Source organism: Cupressus sempervirens, chromosome 3 (genome assembly GCF_028749045.1).
Source record: "Cupressus sempervirens isolate cs-2001-9-10 chromosome 3, ASM2874904v1, whole genome shotgun sequence".
Lineage (NCBI taxonomy): Eukaryota > Viridiplantae > Streptophyta > Pinopsida > Cupressales > Cupressaceae > Cupressus > Cupressus sempervirens.
In genome coordinates, this window is record NC_143120.1 from 548,413,904 (window position 1) to 548,434,063 (window position 20,160).

Here is a 20,160-nt window from a genome sequence, read left to right on the forward strand (position 1 = left end):
TTTTGTGTGGATATATGGATTTTTAATTCAAATATTTGACATAATATTGACATCATCATGACACATGGGCATCTTACATCATGGTTTCTTCATCTACACTTGGCTAAGAATTGTCATAATCTATATATTCTTATTCCCTTACACATATCTATATTTGACTTCCAAGGTCACATGATGTGTCATAGATCCTCCACCATTTTTAGCCATGTTTGAATTCCAAGTGTCATAAAATCTTACATTTGGCATCTTGTATCATATGTGTCATGGATTCTCAAAGGAATCATTTTCCAAGTCACATATCCAAGGTGACAAGTCAAATGCTCTTGTCTTGTGTGTTGATTATAAATTGAGCATTCTTTCTCGCACTTCTAGCCCTTCAAGTTTCTTGGTCTTTGGTCTCTCAAGCTTTAAATCACTTCTTCTAGTATTTTCATAGCATTATCATATCATAGGCTTTTACTTTTCAATTGTGTGCGTTATAGGTAATTGGAGCTACATCATATGGAGAAGAAAGAAGGACATGAGAGCTGCAAATGAAAGAGGGGGTTTTTAATTTATGTTACCTTCTTTGTTTATTTGGCTTTCATGGTAGAATCGAAGGTATCAATGTATGTTTATTGATTTTGTGATTTTCTCATAGTATGCTAGATATTAATCCATTTTCTGGTCCTACAACTAGTGAACCCGATGTGAACATGCTTAACTAACTTGGATTTCTTGTTTTGTCCTTGTAGATGAAAGGAAGGAGCTCACTTGGAAGCGTATAATGGCTATTTGAACTTCCTTATCACATCTAGATTAATTATGGGGCCCAATATTATGATTATATGCTCTCATTTATGAATTCTATTAGCTTGCTATCCTAGGGTGCACTCTACTCTATCAGGGAACACTTGGGATCTCTAGGAAGCCATTTTAGGGGCATAGGAGTCATCATAACCCGCACATGTTGTTCATAGCTTACCAACTGCACTCCAAAACAACCAAATACATCCTTATGGGCCCCAAGTGCACTATGGGTGTACTCTGCACTATCTAGGTGCACTTGGTTAGGTAGATTTCAAACTTTTACTCTTTGGGTTTTGTTTAGGCACCATTTTCCCACAACTTGCTTCCACTCTCCCAATTATGCCTAGAAAATACCAATTGTGCCCTTATGGGGCCCCAAGTGCACCATGGGCATAGTTAGTACTGTCTGAGTGCACTTGGGGGCATCTAGGGTCATTCTATCCTTCTGGGGTGTAGTATGCTCTATCAAAGCATAGTTTGTTTATAGAAAGCACCTAGTTTGATCAGAATCTGCATCTTGGGTTTTAATTTCCTTCTAGGACCTAGAGTAGATGGTTTCATGTTATTGATGATCTATTTTCAGCATGTGGTGATCATTGGATGAATACATAATCATTAAAAACTACTAATGCTTGTTTGTAGGATGTTATTAAAGACCCATGTGCTTGTATAAACCATGTGCGTGGATTTTACTAAATTATATAACACTTCATTTGGTGCACTAAAATGAACTTTCTATACTGCTTAGTGTCCATGCAATTTTTAGAACCCTATGAGTTACATGGAATATCCTTTCCCCTCACCATTTGTGGATCTTGGGTGTAAGAGAAATCCGTGTGACTTCTATAGAGAGGCCTACCTTGGGCTCAAGACTTGCCACTTGCTGAGCCCTAGGGGATGACCTCAAAGTGGTAATAGGCCAAAGCTAGGTCAACATTCTAGCTGCTATAACAAACTCAATATGATTAATGTCATTTTAGTGGTATTTTTGTGTGATAGCTCTCCTCCATTACCCTTGTGGTGCATTAAACCCTGGTTCTCAGGGTTGGGAGACCTTTTGAGTAAGTTTATCATTCACTTTCCAAATAGAATGCCCACACTAAATACCTTGTTTTAGTGGCCAAAAACCTTTCTATCCACTAGCTCAAGTGGTCACCCATGCCAATGAAGACATCCCACATTCTCATGGTCTTTAGTAGAGACAAAAGTCCCTTGGGAAGTCATGTCTCTTGGGAAGCAGATCTTGGTAGCCCTAAGAAGTGAGCAGGTTGTAAGGGGGAGCCTGTGGCACCAAGATTCTAAGTTGTCTACTTTGGATAAGCACACTCAAACTTTAGTTCAAGTTGGAATTCAGTGGATACAATCTTAAAGCCTATGTTGTGGCATGTCTTTTTACTTTAACAATAACTATTCTTGTTTATTATCTCTTGTGTGTGTAAAAAATTAATCAAGATAAAGCCAACTTGCAAATTTACACCTTGGATACTATTCAAACCTTGTTAAAATATTACACATTGTCAAAATGTTACACCTCTTCTCAAAAAATTCCAAAATCTATCAAAAACACTTGAAACTTGGAAAACATGGAAACTTGTAACCCTAGAAGTGCTTGGAATGACTTAGATTCCACCTTTGCATAGCATCTACTTGCATTTATCATCCTTTGAACCTCATACTTGTATTCTCTAGGACTCATATTGCATCTTTTTAGTCCTCATTGTGCATCCCTCATTCTTCATATTGCATTCACTAGGGTTTAGTTTGCATCCCTTAATCTTTGCATTTCAACCCCAAAATTTGTATCTTGCATCTTTGCATGCCCAACCTTCATCTTGCATAGTTTAACCCTCATTTTGAGTTTTATAACCATCACTTCATACCCTCATTCTAGCCTTATAACTTCCCTCTATCATTTATCTCTCTAGACCAGCAATCTGGAAACCACAACACCCAAAATCACCCTAGTTTCAACCCATTCTACCAACTGTACTCTGAAACTACCAACTATGCTATAATAGGCCCCAAGTACACTAGGGGCATATTTGGCTCTTTCTAAGCACACTTGGTCACCTAATAACCCATTTTAGACTTTTAGGTATCATTTTGGGACCTCGACATGTTTTGAACTACATTCTACATCTCCCAACCTTCATTGTGCTCACTTTAGAATTCATTCCTTGGGTCAAAACCTTCATTCTACATCTTCATTTTGATCTTGAAATCATCCCTAACCATTCATCTGTCTAGCATATTAACCTAATAATCACCTAGTTCTAATTCAACAAACATTCAACCTAATCTCCCAACTACACCCTGAAACTACCAACTATGCTACAACTAGCCCCAAGAGCACCAAGCATACACTTGGTACTATTAGAGTGCACTCAGTGCTGTTAAAGTGTACTTGGTTACCTACATGACCATTTTTGGCCTCCAAACTACATTTCGAGACCCTAAAACTACCTCCAAAACCCTGTATAGGTCATCAATTTGAACATAACCCAAAACTTCATCCTTCATGCCAAACATCATTTTGCACCTTAGGAATTTTTCATATTGCATATCTAATCAGCATAATCATCATTTTGAACCCAAACCCTTTGAATTTAGTCAAAAATCTGAACAAAAGTATGAACCCTAGATTACCTCATTATGTCAGTGGATAGTGGATATTGACCATGGTTATTTTGTCATTTTATTTTATCATTTTATTTGGTCAAACTCTATCTATTTCAATATGGAGTTAACCTTGTCATTTTGATCTTTTCACTTTTATCTATTTTTGGTCAAGATCCAAAGTCTATTGTCATAATGTTATTCTCTTACTTTAATACCTTTCAAAGATTCCACCTAAGTTCAAAACATTGCAAATACCCTTATCATAGCATTGTTATATTCCTAGGGTTCCTAAACATCATTCCACTTAACCCTAGTTGCATAATCACTCAATTTTGCATAGTCTAAAACCCTAAACACTCCCTAGTTGCATAATGGTTCTTATCTACGAAATTGAGGTAATACTTCCCATTGAAGTTGAAATTCCATCATTGGGAGTATCCCTACAAGATGTGGTTAATGATGAAAACCATAGAATATCTAGACTACATGAACTCGAGATGCTTGATGAGCAGAGGTGAGCTAGTTTACCAAAACCAACTCAAATGAAGTTATAATAAGAAAGTTTGATGTCATCATTTTGAGATCAGTGATCTAGTCCTAAAGATAAACTACAAGACTCAACAACATAGAGAAAAACTAGGCAAATTTGAACCAAATTAGGAAGGATCCTATGTAGTCAATGCAATATTTGAGTTTGTAGTATATCAACTTGTGACTCCAAAGGGTGAACCACAGCCCGTGTCCATCAACAACATGCATCTTCGCAAGTACTATACTTGAATCTATCTAAAAGTCCTAAAAAAAAGTCTTGAAAAAAGAAACAAAAAAGTGAAAAAAAGTCATGAAAAAATGGATGCCTTGATGAAAACCTGGCAAATAGTTGTCTTGGCACAAAAATTTGAGTCAAGAGAAAAATTTCATCCAAAAATGAAAACTTAGCAAATAGGCACTTTGGACAAGTACCATGATGAAAACTTAGCAAACAGGCACCATGTGTAATCAGTTGTGCTCCTCCATCTATTAGGATTCCATATAGTTTTTACCCTCTTTTTTCATTCCCTGATCATATGCTCCATATTGCAAGACATGCCTAGTCCCTTATCATTGCCCATGAACTAGTTAATGGCCATTTTTTTTGGTAAGAAAAATAGGTTTTAAGGGATCCTAAAACCCATAAGTTTTACATAAACAAGGCTGAAAATAAGCCAAAGAAGCCTAGCCAAAATAGAGGTCCAACAGCTGAAAAAAGACTCGAAGGCCCAGCCCAAAACAAAGGCCCAAAGAAAGGCCAAAAAATAGACAAACTAAAATAGACTACAAAAAACCTATCGAAAAGCCAAAAGCCAGGAAGACAAAAAGACAAAAGACAAGAAAACTAGTCTTCAGTTATCTTCTCCATTTCCTGCATAGTCAGAGCTGCCTTAATTATCTTTTGCTGCTCCTTTGCCATTTGATCCTAGACCTTCTCAATGCCCTGATCCATACTGGTGAGAGTACTGATTGTGGCCTTGTCAGCATCTGACCTGGCCTTATCCCTGTTCTGTCCTCCCTCCTCCACTAGGGAGTCACTAGTTTGTATATACTCTGTCTTTGGCCTTTGTACATAGTCTATGTCTTGTCTGGGGGAATATAAATTATACATTGCATGAGTTTGAACTTGAACTAGGGGCATCTCCTTAAGCACATCTTATACATTTGACTTAGCGCATATTAGATTGGAGCTAACACTTGGAATCCTTTATGATCTTGAAAAAATCCTAATAATTCATAAAACATCTTGAACAAAACAAAAAAATTCAAATACGATCTTGAACAAACTCCAAAAAAAATTCAAATATGATCTTGAACAAATTCATAAAAAATTGTAAAATATCTTGAACAAATCACTAAAAATCATAAAATGTACTAAACAATTCACTAAAAATCATAAAATGTCTTGAGAAAATTACTAAAAATTGTAAAATATCCTTAATAAATTGATAAAAATAATATAATATCTTGAAAAAGTACTAAAAATTGTAAAATGTCCTGCAAAAACTAGACACACAAAAATATCAAATATCTTCAAAAACCTTAAAAATCGTAAAACCCACCAAACATTTGTAATTAGGGTATACTTTAAGAAACCCCTCCTTTAGAAAAGGTGTAAAAACTTGGCGAAAGGTGTAAAACACCTTTAAAAAAATATTTTTTGTGGCAAAAAAAATAGTTTACAAAGCAAAAATAATAATCTCCATTGGCGAAACATTCATAGTCTCTCAAACAATGTGTAAAATCGGGGCAAATTGTGTTATTTTAAAACCACAAAAAATTTATATATTGGCGAACAAAAAATAATAATTAGTAAAATTTTAATTTTTTGGGCAAATCATTTGATTATATTCAAGGTTAAAAAAAACATATGTGAAGTCAATGGCATCGAAGGTTCGCAAAGGGTTTCATCAACTTGAAGTTGGCGGTTGCGAAACTGCGAGAAAGGCTTTAACAAGTCTATCGCAATGTCATTATCAAAGTGAAAGTTAATTGTTTGTCTACTACAAAACCGCGAGGAGGGAAGAGATCGCGTCATCATCGATTGGAAAGATAAATGAGGAGTTAACTTTGCGACTTTGTGAAAAGGAGATTTCGTGGCATCGGCAGTAGCAATTAAATGATGGTGGTTCGGTGAACTTTTATGTTACAAAGTCGTGAAAAGGGAGATTGCATCATCAGAGGTTTTATTTAGGCAGTTAGTCTATTGGTTGCGAGACCATGAAATGTTACTTTAGGGAATTTTTGCATGTTCGTAGTGGTTAAAGGGAAAGGACTTCTGGCAGTCGCAAAAAGGGAGATTGCATCATCGGAGGTTTTATGCAGGTAGTTAGTGTGTTGGTTGTGAGACCGCAAAATGTTAATTCAGGTAGTTTTTGCATGTTCACAACAGTTAAAGGGAAAGGACTTTTGGTAGTCGTGAAATGGGAGATTGCATCATCGAAGGTTTTATGCAGGCAGTTAGTCTGTTAGTTGCAAGACTGCGAAATGTTAAGTCAGGCCATTTTTGCATATTCACAGCGGTTAAAGGGAAAAGATATGTCATCCTACTAAGTCGCAAAAAGTTAAGATGAAGCAGTCTTTGCCACTTCGCACCAGTTAGAAGGAAATGGGTTTTGAAAACTACAACAATGCGATGTGAAACATTTAAGTTCTGAAGCTACGACAAAAGGGGAATCTCATTGGAAGAGGATATAAGGCTTATTACAGGGTCGCAAGGATAAAGTGAATATTTGATTTAATAGTTGTGATAGCCTAAGAAAAGAAAAAGAAGGGTTTTTCCGTTTCGCAAAAAGATTTCAAGGTTAAGTTGAACCGATTGCAACAGAGCATAGAAAGAAGGGTTTCACAACTCATAAGATTGTACAATGACAATGTATTTTTAAAGCTTGAAACTTTGAAAGTACAAAAGAATAGGTTTTCAAATCTATTATCTAATTTCGGACAGTTGATGAGTTGACATTCTAAGGCAAATGAAATAAAGGCAATAGTTACTACTAGTAGTGGTCGATAATAGATATCCATGCACGTGCAAGCTTTTAAACTTTAAAGCCATTAAAATTTAACAATTTAATGTCATGGCCCATCAGGAAGTTGTAGAAAACTAGAATTCTCAGATATCTAGAGCTAACAAAGCAAAAAGATTCAAGAATTTGCAGTAAGATCAGAATGGCAGAAGCAGAATCATCAGTAAAGAAGGGCACTGGAGAGGGCAGCAAGGTTTCATTGTTTGCCAAATTTGTAGAACAATGGTTGAATATTCTCCCTAAATCTTCCAATGCTCAAAGTGCTAATGTCCATGCATTTAGAGACATTTACAGTTTCTATAGAGATGCTCAAGCACTGAACACCAATGGAACTGAATTATTCTAGTACTTTTACAAGAATAGGGTGCAGAAGGTTCCCATCTCAAATCCATGGATGAAGAACTTGGGAAAGTTGATAATGCTAGATGTATACGTGGATGTGGACCTTATCAAGGCACTGGTAAATGCATATAATCCAACCACTCGGTCCTTTGATATAAAGGATATGAGCATTCTCTGTATGTCAAGTAAGGATGCTTTTTCTGAAGCATTTGATTTGCAGGGTCCCATGTGAGTTCCTATTAACCTGGAAAAATTGGAAGCAACATTTCAAAAATAGAGAGGTTTCTATACAAAACATGCAATGTTTCAACATATCTTGAGGAAAACAAGATGAAAGGAGAATTCTCGAAAAAGGTTACTGATTTTATACCATTGTCATATTTCTGTGCATACTTTCAGAAAATAGTTTTTGGATTGAACAAACTATTGGGAGTAGATGGATCCATGGATGCCTCCCCAACATTGTATGTGATAGCTCTAGACATTCAGGACCCACATACTAATGTGGGGTATGATTTTGGAACATTCATTGCTGATAGTATTCATTAGCAGATGGTGATAGCTCAGCAAGGTGATCTTGGCAATTTCAAATTTCTACATTACTCGTTTCTTATGCATCTCATCCTCTTCTACAATGTGGACCATGTGGATTCTAGTTTCATTGAAACTTTGGACAATTTCGGAGAGGCATTTCCTATTCAAAGATGGACAAGATTATGGCAGAGGTTCTACTCTTTTTCTAATTCCCTCTCTTTTTATAATGATTTTGTTGCAACTATTCATAGGATGTTAGGTTCAAAATTGGAAAGATTACCTAGGTTAATCAGGAAGATTGCTAGACCAACTATGTGTTTTGATGATGAGGGACCAATTGATCATGATTGGGGCAGTGCCTTTTTGTTAGCAAACTGTACAATGATTAGAATTTTTGGATGTTCCCAACCCCCTCATTTCTTGCCAAGAAATGTGCCAGATAGGGTGGGTGTAGTGGAAATTTTCTAGTAGTTGTTATCCATGAATAGAGAATATCTAGGGCCAACCATTAAAAACGGGTCTTTTCTGTGTAGAAATTTCAAAGTAGGGGATTTTGAAATTGGTAAAGAGGCCATTGAGGAAGTTGATGCCTTCCTAAGAGAGTTAAATTTCCCCACTACCCCCACTAGGGTTTATGACCCATATAACATTGTTAGAAGTGCTCTTAAACAAATGAGGAGTTATAATGTCATCATTGGAAAGAAAATTTGGGAAGAGGATGTCATTAGGGACCAATTGGATGAAGATGTCTATGCTGATAGGATGCAGAAGTGGAGACAAATCCTCTCAATAGAGGAAGAAATGAAGAAAGTAGATCCTAATTTCTAGGGCTTCTATTCTGATTTACCCTATTTTCAACAAATTGATAAGTGTATTGAGGAGTTTGATAACATTATGGCTTAAGTTCCTCAAATGCTAGAGATAGGGTAAACCCTTCTTCTCCAGAGGCAGATGTTCTATTGGAAATTAGTGACGAAGAAGATCAGCCTAGCCCTTCAGATTGGGATAAAAGGGGCAAGAAGAAACAAAAATTGATTGAGGTTCTGAAAAAGGCTAGAGAGAAAGCCTTACAAGTGCTTCCAAAAGGAACTAGGTATTTTGATGATGCCAGACAAAAGGTCTTAATTGATCAAGCTACTCAAGAGGAGAGGAGACCCAATAGTTTAGAACTGCAGTCCATGATGCTAGATGACAAAATTATATAGGCTCAAGAATTCATGAAGGATGATGATTTTATCAAGAGTGAAGAATTCAAAAGTTTTCTATATAAACTCAAAAAAAAAAAAAAATTCTTTACATGTAAAACCTGGAGACACAGATGAAAAAGCGACTGAAATGGTGCAGAAGCTCCAAGCCTATGATCCTACTAGTGAAAGCCTCACTGTAGAGGAGGCTAGGGAATTGGTACAAAGGAGTGGTATGATAGTTTTCCTAGGATGGGATATTAGTTCATCATTCTTGCTTGATCAAATGAGGAGACAAGAAAAATCAATCTCTTATGAGGAGATTAATCCATTTGGTGAATTGCAAGGGGCAGGATTTAATATAGATACTAAGACAATGGCTATTTGGAGTGTAGCTCCAGAATCAAAGAAGCCTACCCTGATGGAAATTAAAGAGACACTAACAGGTAATGCAATTTTTTGGAATGCACATTCAACTTCTTTAGATCAAATTTACAACCTCCAAAACACTGCTGCTATGCTAGACAAGAACAAGATTGATATTCTTCAAGAACAACTGGTGCAGACATATGAAAAGTACCTTGACGCCAAGAAGAAGTATGAAGAGGAAATGAGAAGAACATATGTTCTGCAACACGCTTTGGAGGAATAAAAAAAGGAGAATGAAGATTTGAAAAGAGAAGAAAGGTCACTAAGAGTAAGGGAGGTACAAGACCAAAATATTCAAACTGACTGGATAGCAAAAGAACCACATCCAATAACACATGGATGTGGATGAGTTTGAGATTAGCAAGGATGCAAAGATTAGGACAATGAAATATTTTTTGATTCATAGAATCACTACTTTAAAGAGAACCTCTGTAAATGTACATAGTATGTACAATACTTTGCAAAGTAATGAATACCAATGCTCTGAGGCTTTATCACTATTATCTCCATTATTTGCCTAGTGGGGGCCATACATACAATTCTTTGATAGGTTAGTTCCTTTACTCACACAAAAAAAGGAACTACCTAAGGAGATCATTTTTCCTATAAGGAAAATGATACATCAAGTTAAAGAATTGAATTCATTCTTCATTGGTAAGATCAAAGTAGTAAGCGAAAAATTGGAAAGCATAGCATTGGGTACCCCAGATTTCATTGCAACAATTTTGAACAATGAAGGGTATGTCAAATCTTGGCAAGAGTGGTCTGAATCTTTTGATCAAATATTAGACCATCCAAGATTTATAGAATTTTCAAGAGGTGAATCAAGTGATCAAGTTGTATATGATATGATTGATATGACATACAAAATTAAAGCAGAGATGAACAAAATTAATGGAGAGGGTAAAGCCATCACAGATGCAAAATGGACTAAAAACATTAGTGAATTAGAGGCAATTAAAAATACAGCATGGCCTATTATGGATATAGATATTGCCATCTGGGAGGTTATAGCAAATATCAAAGCAATCCCTTTAGTAGAGGATGATTGCAAAAAAGATGGTGGCCCCGGGGAATCAATTGGAGGACAAGGGTTGCAGAAGAATATCAAAAAGAAGTTGTTCATCATAACATATTACCTTACCTTTGTGGTACATCCGCTATGGGTAATGCTATAGTTAGAACTGGAAGATAGGCTTAATGATCACTTGCCACTTGTCACATTTTGTAATTGTTTCCTCTTTTTCTGTTAAAATATGTCACAAAAGGTTTCAGCAAATTGTAATGATTATCTTAATTGTTGTTATCTTTTTTCTTTTGTAATGAATCATGATGTAACCTTTCTAAGCTTGAAGCTTGCTGTTACTCAAGTGATATAAATATGAGTTCCCAAGGCTTAGAAATGGTTTGATCTATTGTTATTTTTCAGATTAAGTATAATTTTCTTTAAGAGAAAATATTGTTCCAACTCTATGTATTTCAATTTTCCATTATGTTTTGTAGTCAGTAGTTCTCTGTGATGTTAATGTTAATGAAAAGTGTCATATTATGTGTTGATATTATGGCCTTTGCACACGTCTCTATTATCTCTTTTTGTATTATCAAACAACTAAATCAAGAGAAAGATACAAAAATAACATTGTGTCAATAATATGAATAGAGTAACAACTTACAAAAATCTTGAACTCAAATCAAGAGAAAGGTACAAAAATAATATTATGTCAAGAATAGAGTAACAAAAATCTTGAACTCAGTTTTTGTAAATTGTAATTGCAATATGACTGAATATGGAAGAACTAAAGTGGAGTATACCTATAAATTCCTTAGAACTAAATTCTACATTACTAAATCACGATTCACTTCATTGACTTAGTCTCAAATGTGATGCTTCTATATCCCATATGGACTCCAGATTCTGAAACTAAAGTTTGACTAGTACTAATAGGTTCCTCTTCATTCTAAATCGAGTATTCAAAATTTGTAAAATCTTCATCTTCATTTTGACTTTGAGACCTAAATTCATCATTTATGTTGGAGTCAGAAGTAGAAGTAGAACCACCATCTTTTAAAGTGTTGCAAAGGCCTCATCTTTCATGTGTGGAATTCCAAATGGCCAATGACCTATCATAAGGAAAATCTCTAACATTGTATTGAGTTACAAACAACCTCAAACAAGTTTCCAAATTTTTGTCTAGTTTGTTTCTGACATTTGATTTCAAAAACCCCAATGCACTGAAAACTCTCTCATCTTCCACTGACCCTAATATCATTGTTTGACATAAATTAGAAAGTTTGAAATATTTTGATATTGAAGTACGTAATACTTCACTCTAACTTATCCTTTTTTAGAGCCTTGTTATTGCACTAGGATTAAATGGATTCTCAAAGTTTTCCATCTATTTTTTCATACACAATGCAAAAAGTTTGCATTGTTTTTTAAGATTACTTGAATCTAAGATTCCTTGTATTAGTTGTCCATTGCAATCTGTATGCTTTGAAAACTGTGTTATCAATTCATCAAGTTTATTATGAAACAACTTTACATCAGTTGGATTATGTCCAAAGTGTTTCCAAAATTGAGGAAACACACAACTCATGGCTTCAAGAATTTCTTCTCAAGGGAATCTTTCACAAATCTCACTTGAAAGTTGGTAGGAAATAGACTTCACCTTTTCACTAATAGATTTAACAATCTTGTCAAAATCATCCTTTCTAACTGGTAGTACTCTGCCTCTCTTGGTTGTTTTAGATTGGTGCATTGGTATTTCAAATACTTTCACAAACACACATAGCTCATTTTTCCCATTGAATTGTAAAAAATTATTAGCATGATTCAAATCTATAATTATCTCCCACCTTGAAAAAATTGGGCTATGACCTGAGAGATCTGAATACAAAGAATCTAGAGCCATGCATGTCATTTTACATAAATCAGAATACTCATGAATATACATAGTTCTATCTTGGGCTTTCTTAACAAGTTTGTTCATTAAATCTAGCATGGGGAGAAGACTAGCTAAAGTTAATAGGTTCTCTATATCACTTAACTTATTTAACAAATTAGGAGCTCTGTCCACTGTAAGGCATTCCTCATATAAAACTCCAATCAAGGATTGATATTCTGCTAGAACTCATTCTGCTGGTCCATGCAAAGATATCCATCTAGTCTCAACATCCTTGAGAATCTTATTTCCTGTTGTTAATCCCTTAGAAAAAATCTTAAATTCTGCAAAGCATTTAGGACTTCTGCAAAAGTACGAGTGGAGCTCATAGACTAGATCTTCAACTTTTGACACTGTAGGAAAAGTACTTACAATATTATATGCTAAATTCATTTAGTGGGTCATGCAGTGTATGCCAAGCATGTAAGGTGCAATACTAGTTTGTAATCTTGCACAAAGACCAGTCCTTTGCCCTTGCATTATTGCAGCTCCATCAGCTCTGACACACACTAACTTCTTTGCAATTGTCAAGTCATCCATACCAAAAATTTCATTCAAAGCTTTCTTAACTTCTAAATATGAATTTTTTGCAGTTGAATTGGTCCTCATTTTATGAACACAAAGTATATTACCTTGACGGACATGATATTTTATAGTATATAGATGCATACAGCCCCAAGCAGTGTTATCTACCGCAATGACTTCATCTAAGGATAATGAAATGAACTTGGATTCTTTTACTCTCTCCTGTACATTTTGCTTTTCCACCTCAACAAGATAGCTTGACATTTCCCATCCAGTGTATATTGACCAATGTGACATAGGATAGTGAGGAACTCTCAAAAAAGATAATAAATTACCATATTCTGAAAAGTCTCTCATAGGACACCCTCTAGATAGAATATGAAAAATAACACTCATATGAATGGTCTTTGCCAAGTTTGCATCATTGGTTGCATGTTGAAGCCCATCCTTGATTGGATTGCCACTGCTGCCACTACCAATTACTGCTATTTTCTTGAAATGCTCTTCATATTCTATGGCATACTTAACATGAAGGCATTCTTCCTTTGATTTCCATCTCACTGCCGCTACTTCCTTTCCATCTATGATTTTTTTTTCATAAACCTTACCAATATGTTTTTCTATAGTGTCAAGCTTTAACTGCAACTTTTTCTCTCTTTTAGTTTTCTAGGTACAAATCATACACTTGCATTCTATTGGTGGTTCATCATTGTTTGTGACTGGTTTAATAAACTAGTACTTTTCTACCCAATCAACCTGGAAAGTCCTTTTCATTTCCCACTCCCAACCCATTTTCACATTCCTTTTTTCTTTTCTTCCTACCAACATCAATATTATTTTCTCTTACAACATCTTCTATTGTTTGAACATTGTTATCCTCATTTGATGCATTTTGATTTAATTGAATAACAACCTGCTCTTCTAGTGGTGGTGAGGTATTGTGATTTCCTTCTACACTTGTACTTGCCAAAGTTGGTGGACCAAAAACATTGTCAATTCCAAAGAAAGCCTTTATGGTAGTATCTCTAAGTTTTCGGCATTTTGATGTAAGATTAATCCCTTCACTGCCCTTGGGGGTCTTACCCTTGTCACTTCCCTGAGATTGAGAAATATTAGTTATAGACTCACCCTCCCCTAACATCTCAATCCACTGATAATCCATTTTAAACTTTACTTCCCTGAGAATAAGCAGTATTACTTTCAGACTAGTAAGTGAAACTTAAAGAAAAAAGTTAAATTTAAAATCTTATTTTTGACAATTGGTGAATTGACATTCCACAAAAAAGGAAATTGGATATTGACCTTAGGTGGTCAATATCCATGCATGCAAGCTTTAAAAACCATTAACATCGCCAACAACTTTCAGCATTGTGTCCACTTTTTGAAAAATTTCTAAAGAAAATGAGATAAGAAAGGAAATGTAGATAAGCTTCTAATTAAATTAAACTACATAAGCTCAAGGAGAGTATTTTATAGCACAGTTGCACATACCAATGTACCACCACTTATGGAAGCTATCTCTGGAGTCTGAGTCATGCCTGTGATGTGTCTTGCACTACCAAAAATTTGATGGAGTGCTAGTGGTATTTAGTGAATGTCTCATTGCTTGGGCGAATTCGGATTTATACATATTAAAAATCAATACAATTACCAATTTACCATGCCAAATGAGCCAACTCCTCCATGACAAAATGAAAGTGTGTTGGCAAAACGAGCCGACTCCTCCACTTCCCATAACGTGAAACGAGCTGACTCCTTCATGGTAAAATGAAACTAGGATGGAAAATTCTCCCATACTGCATGAAATGGAAACTTGAAACTCGACGAACATTCCACTATAAGCATTACTTGGTCGGCTGCGTGAAAGTTGAATACCGCCAGGGGAAAACTCAAACGTAACATTTGCCTTGGCGATTACAATGCTAGGCAACCAGGTAAACCCAACAAAGCTTGGCGACCAGGAAACCATGGAAGGGCTCAAAAATCACCAAAAATAACATTGGAAAAATGTCAAATTTTCCAAAATACAAAAACTTGCCACTATATTATACCCTATTTGTAATAAACCTTGTAAATAGTCATTGCGAATAATCACCCCTTTTGCTTAAACACTTGCACTTACACAGAATGATACTCAAAGCACTACACTCCAATGAAAAATCACATTATTTGAGTAATGTGAACAAACAATCAATCCAAAATATCACTGTGAACCTATCAACTAAATCAACACACAAACCTAGCACATGATCAACCTCTCAAACACTATCTACAAACCTAAAACACTAGAAAGAAAGTACTAATGGACAAGAATAACTATTAGCTCACATTGTTTAGTGAGTAATTTATTTTTTCTTTATTTTTCTTTGATCATGTTCCTATGCCACTCAATGATATAAACTGATCTGTGAGAGTGGCCAAGATGGTTCATGGTCATCTTTTGTTTTCTATCTGTTAAATATGTACCTTTGAGAGTCTGGGGCATGTATATATGCCTTAGGAAGGACAAGGTCATTTTTTGTCTACATCATGCTTGTTTATGCAAAAGGTTTGCATTAGCACTCTGGCCCTTTATGCCATGATGTGTTGCATTCCCTCTGCCACATCAAAATAAAGTTCTATTAACATATAGTGCACTTTGTGAAAGCAAAAGTCCTCACCTCATACTAACTTTTCCTCATCTCATCTCTTCTATCTTCTATGTCCTCTTTGTCTATCACCTTGGTCTCGTACCCTGATACACCAAAAGCATTGTTATCCTACATTCCTACATATGTCAAAAGTCCAGAACAATCCAAAGTAATACATATATGCATAAACATGGCATTTACATTATTTCACATTTCATTTGCATTCACTCCATATCATTTTATATTTCATTTGAATTCATTCCATATTATTTATATTTCATTAGGCATTCATTCATGAGAAAAACATGTGGCAACAATAAAGATGTCATTTCTTAAGCATAGCATGTGATAAATCAATAGATGATATCCTGATATGAAAATCCACATAGAAAAGCATAAATGCATCCATATAAAACATATGCATAATCCATCTCATATAGTCATCATAACATAGTTGCATCTCATAAATGTTTCACCAAAGTATCAGAGTACATGGCCATGGTTTACATCAATATTAATTGCCCATAGGCATGAATCATAAAAGAGCATAACAAAAAACCAAAAGAAAAATAGAGAAGCCCCTCTATGCTTGTGTCATAGAGCATGCTTGTGTCACCCTATGTTGTCCTTAGCCTCACAACTTTTTTCTTGCCTTGAGGATGATCCCTCTACTATCTATGGTGGCCTCATTGGTCCCATCATCCCTACACTACTCTATGTCCCCTGTGTCCACTGCGAGTGAGATCTCAACACATGAAAGCTCTCTAACCTCTACTTTGGTTGCACTACCATCTCATAATGATCCCTATAGTACTATGTCTCCACATGTTCCCTCGTCATCATCATATCCATATCTTGGAAGTTTGCATCTCTGATGTTTCTAATGAACTCCTATGACTCTTGCACTTCCCTCTCTTCTCTATCCACTACTACATCCCTCTCTACCATAGCCTAATCCCTCTCTGCCATAGCACAATCCCTCTCTTCTATCGCTACATCTGTCCCTACTATCACTACATCCCTATACTACAACTTGATCCAACTAACTCTGGAGCCCTTTAATCACCTCCATAAGCTCTAACTAGCTAGGCCCTACCTGTATTAGTACTAGCATCCCCTTGGTGTAATCCACTAGATCCCCCTTGACATCCATTGCTACCACATCCTCATCTCCTCCCTCATCATTATCATCCCCACCCTCCTCATAAGAATCCCCACACCATCCCCATCACCATCTCCACCCACATTGTCCCCACCCTTATCATCATCTCCCTTGTCCTCATATTTGTCATCCTCTCCCTCCTTGTCCTCATCATCAACATCCTCATCATCATCCCTCACATTAGCATCATCCTCTCCATCCTCCCCCTCCTCCCCATCATCATCCTCATCTCCTCCCTCCTCATCTCCCTCACCCTCCTCCCCATCCCCCTCCTCAACCTACTCTAGTTGTGATCTTGCATGTGGTACTAACACTGTTGGATATGTCAATAGCCTCAGATGATGCTGCACAAACTACCTATCCTATGTCGTTGTCGTACCTACATCCATTTTTGCTCCCTACACCCTTAATTCTAGCTCCTCCAACTATGCATAAGCCACCTATGTCCTGATAGGTGCTCCCCACTCCCAAACCTTTGCTCTAGATTGTGAAAACAACACTAGACTTGTTAGCACCTCATGTATCTGACCAAACTATTTGTGTACCCATTATGGTAGGTACATCTCTATCACTAGATGACCAATCACTGTGTGCCCTATAAGATAGAACTCCTATCTATAGTATGGTAGGTAGATCTCATCATCATCCCACCTTGGGAAATCTCTATATGGTCTTCAAATAAACTATGTCATAGTATCCAACTGATGCTTGAAGAATTGAGTGTACCCCAGTGGTCCTCATGCTAGTATGCCTCTATAGCTATATGAATAAGGCATGTCCTCTACTAGCTCTCTCTTTATAAGTGGTCTGAATACTATAATGTGCTCATATGCCTAGATCTGTAGTAGTATACCTCCAGTACTGAATGTCAATCCACCTCTATACACCATCTAATGTAGATAGTAGTACAACATCCCCAACATGCAAGGCCCCCAAACAAATATAGTCCCATCCATTGCAATCCTCTCTAACATCTAGCCCCATCTAATAGGGAAACCATGTCCATGCCTATCAGGTATTAGTAGTCTACCTACTACCCAATAGATCATAGCTATCAGTTGCTCATGGCACACCACTAGTAGATTCCATCTGATCTCATAATCTTAGATATCCAGCTCTGCATCTCTACATTTGAACAACTGGTGTAATGTGCTCACCCAATAGCTAGGTTATATGCAGGTAACTCTCCATGAATAGGAATCCTAAGGATGCACCATATATCCTCCAAGGTCACAGTTGCCTCCCCTATTGGTAGATGGAAAGAACTAGCCTTTGAATGCCATCTCTATATCAGTGTTGTTAGTAGGGCTCTATTCCCTCTCACCTCTGGCATAAATGTGATATGATACAAGCCAAGTCCTACAAATATCTAATGCTCACTAGTAGTCATCTGGTGTTGCAACATAAAACTCTAAAGCCAGTGTCCCCTCATTTGCAATAGGGGTAGGTCCTCCTGCATAACCATGTAGCCAATGTCAACCTTACATGGATTTATATCAAGTTTAACTTATATTTGACCTAAGTTTGACCTAGTTTGACTTTGGTTTGAATAATTTTGACTTTTTCTAAGAATGATTAACTAATCTGACCTATGTTTTGAACTCTTTCTAGGGTTTTGAACATGTCTACCAAGTTGCAGGTGATTTTGAGCTCATTTGCATCATTCTGACCCTATGCCTATCCCTCTATCAACGTTTTCTTACATCTAAGATAGGTTTGACTAGGTTTGACTTTTTTTTATAATGTTTGCCTAAGTAACCTATGTTTTGAACTCTTCCTTGGGTTTTGAGCATGTGGTCCAAGTTTTGAGTCATTCTGAGTCTATTTGCCCTCTTTTTGGCCCTCTACATCACTCTTTGTCAGTATTTGACTAGGTTTGACTTGCATATACCTTATGGTTGACCAATTTTGACCAAATTTTACTATGTCCTACCCCATTTATAACATCATCCTATGGTTTTTCTAGTATGCCCCAAGTTTTGAGTCGATCTAAGCTCATCCAAACTATTTTTGAGAGCCCCGAAGCATCCTAAGGCATAGTTGGGGCCCCCAATTGTGCCCATGGTGCACTTAGTCATGCCAAGTGCACTCGATGCACATTTGGTCATGCCAAGTTCACCCACTATGTATTTGGATGCATTTTGGGTGTAGTTGGGGCATTTTGATGCCCTAAATTGGCCCCAAGACCCTATTTGACCCTCATTTGACCCCCGATTGACTCCTACATGCATGAAAAGCATACCAAAAAATAAAAAGCACAAATACAACCTCAATGTACTCATTATAGATCCTATTTCTACCCATCGTATGTAGGTATGTACTCATTCACCACGATGTTGCTCCCTTGGGTAACTGGTCCATTTTACTTGCTCCAAAGCTCTTTCCTACCAAATGTGAGAGTGAAAATGACTTTCAAAACCTCTCTAATCCCTTTTATAGCTTATTTTTTCCTAGATGGATGTTTAGGAGGCACTTTATATGTTGTCTGTGATGCCTTTTTGCAATCTGGACCCCATAACTTTCACATTTTAGCTCCAACTTACGATCCGTCAGTTGTTATGACTTTGTCTTCTCATTGCTAAAAAAATTGACCTATCATATGCCTCCATTGGTCAATTTCTTAAGGGGTAACCCATATACACCACCCCTATTAGGGCATTCTTTTATTGCTTTTTTGTCAGTATTCTTTGACACAATGCTCTAAATCACATCATATCAAAGAGGGGCAAAATGTAGACGCTAAAAAATGGTTCGCATCTATGTTTTAATGACATTTTCATACTAACTCATCCCATTTTATCATTCCATTAATTCTAGTCTTTGGCCAACTTCATTATATCTCAACAATGTTTTTCATCATTTGTATCCTCTTTCACATTTACTGCAGATCATTTTAGAACCATTTCAACATCATCAAAATCATATCAAATCAACTCAGAATCATATCAAATCAACCTAGAATCACCCCAAATGTGCTCAAAATCACTTAGAATCACCCTTAATCAACCTAAAACATGTCAGACATTCCAAATCTATCATCATTTGTCCAACCCTAGGCATTGTTATGTCTCTCAATATCTTGGAAATCTATTAATCCATCATATCTCTAAATCTGACCTTAGTACTATCATGGCTCTCAATGCTAGGTCAAACTATCATTCACATCATCTGATCTTTGACATTGTCAAGTCTCTTAAAGTTAGATCGTTGCATTATCATATCAATTTAACAAAATTGATAGTGTTTGTCGATGTTATTATGATCAACCCTATCAATTAGTCTTGATCTTGTAACATTTACAATATCAGTTAAATGATACATATCCTTAATTCATGTCATGTATCCTTGGCATGTTATCAATCTAGATCAATCAATCAATTTTACCATGTCTTTGGTCTACCCATCATCATCCTAGTTGATCCACTTTTCATCAAAGGATATTGTTGC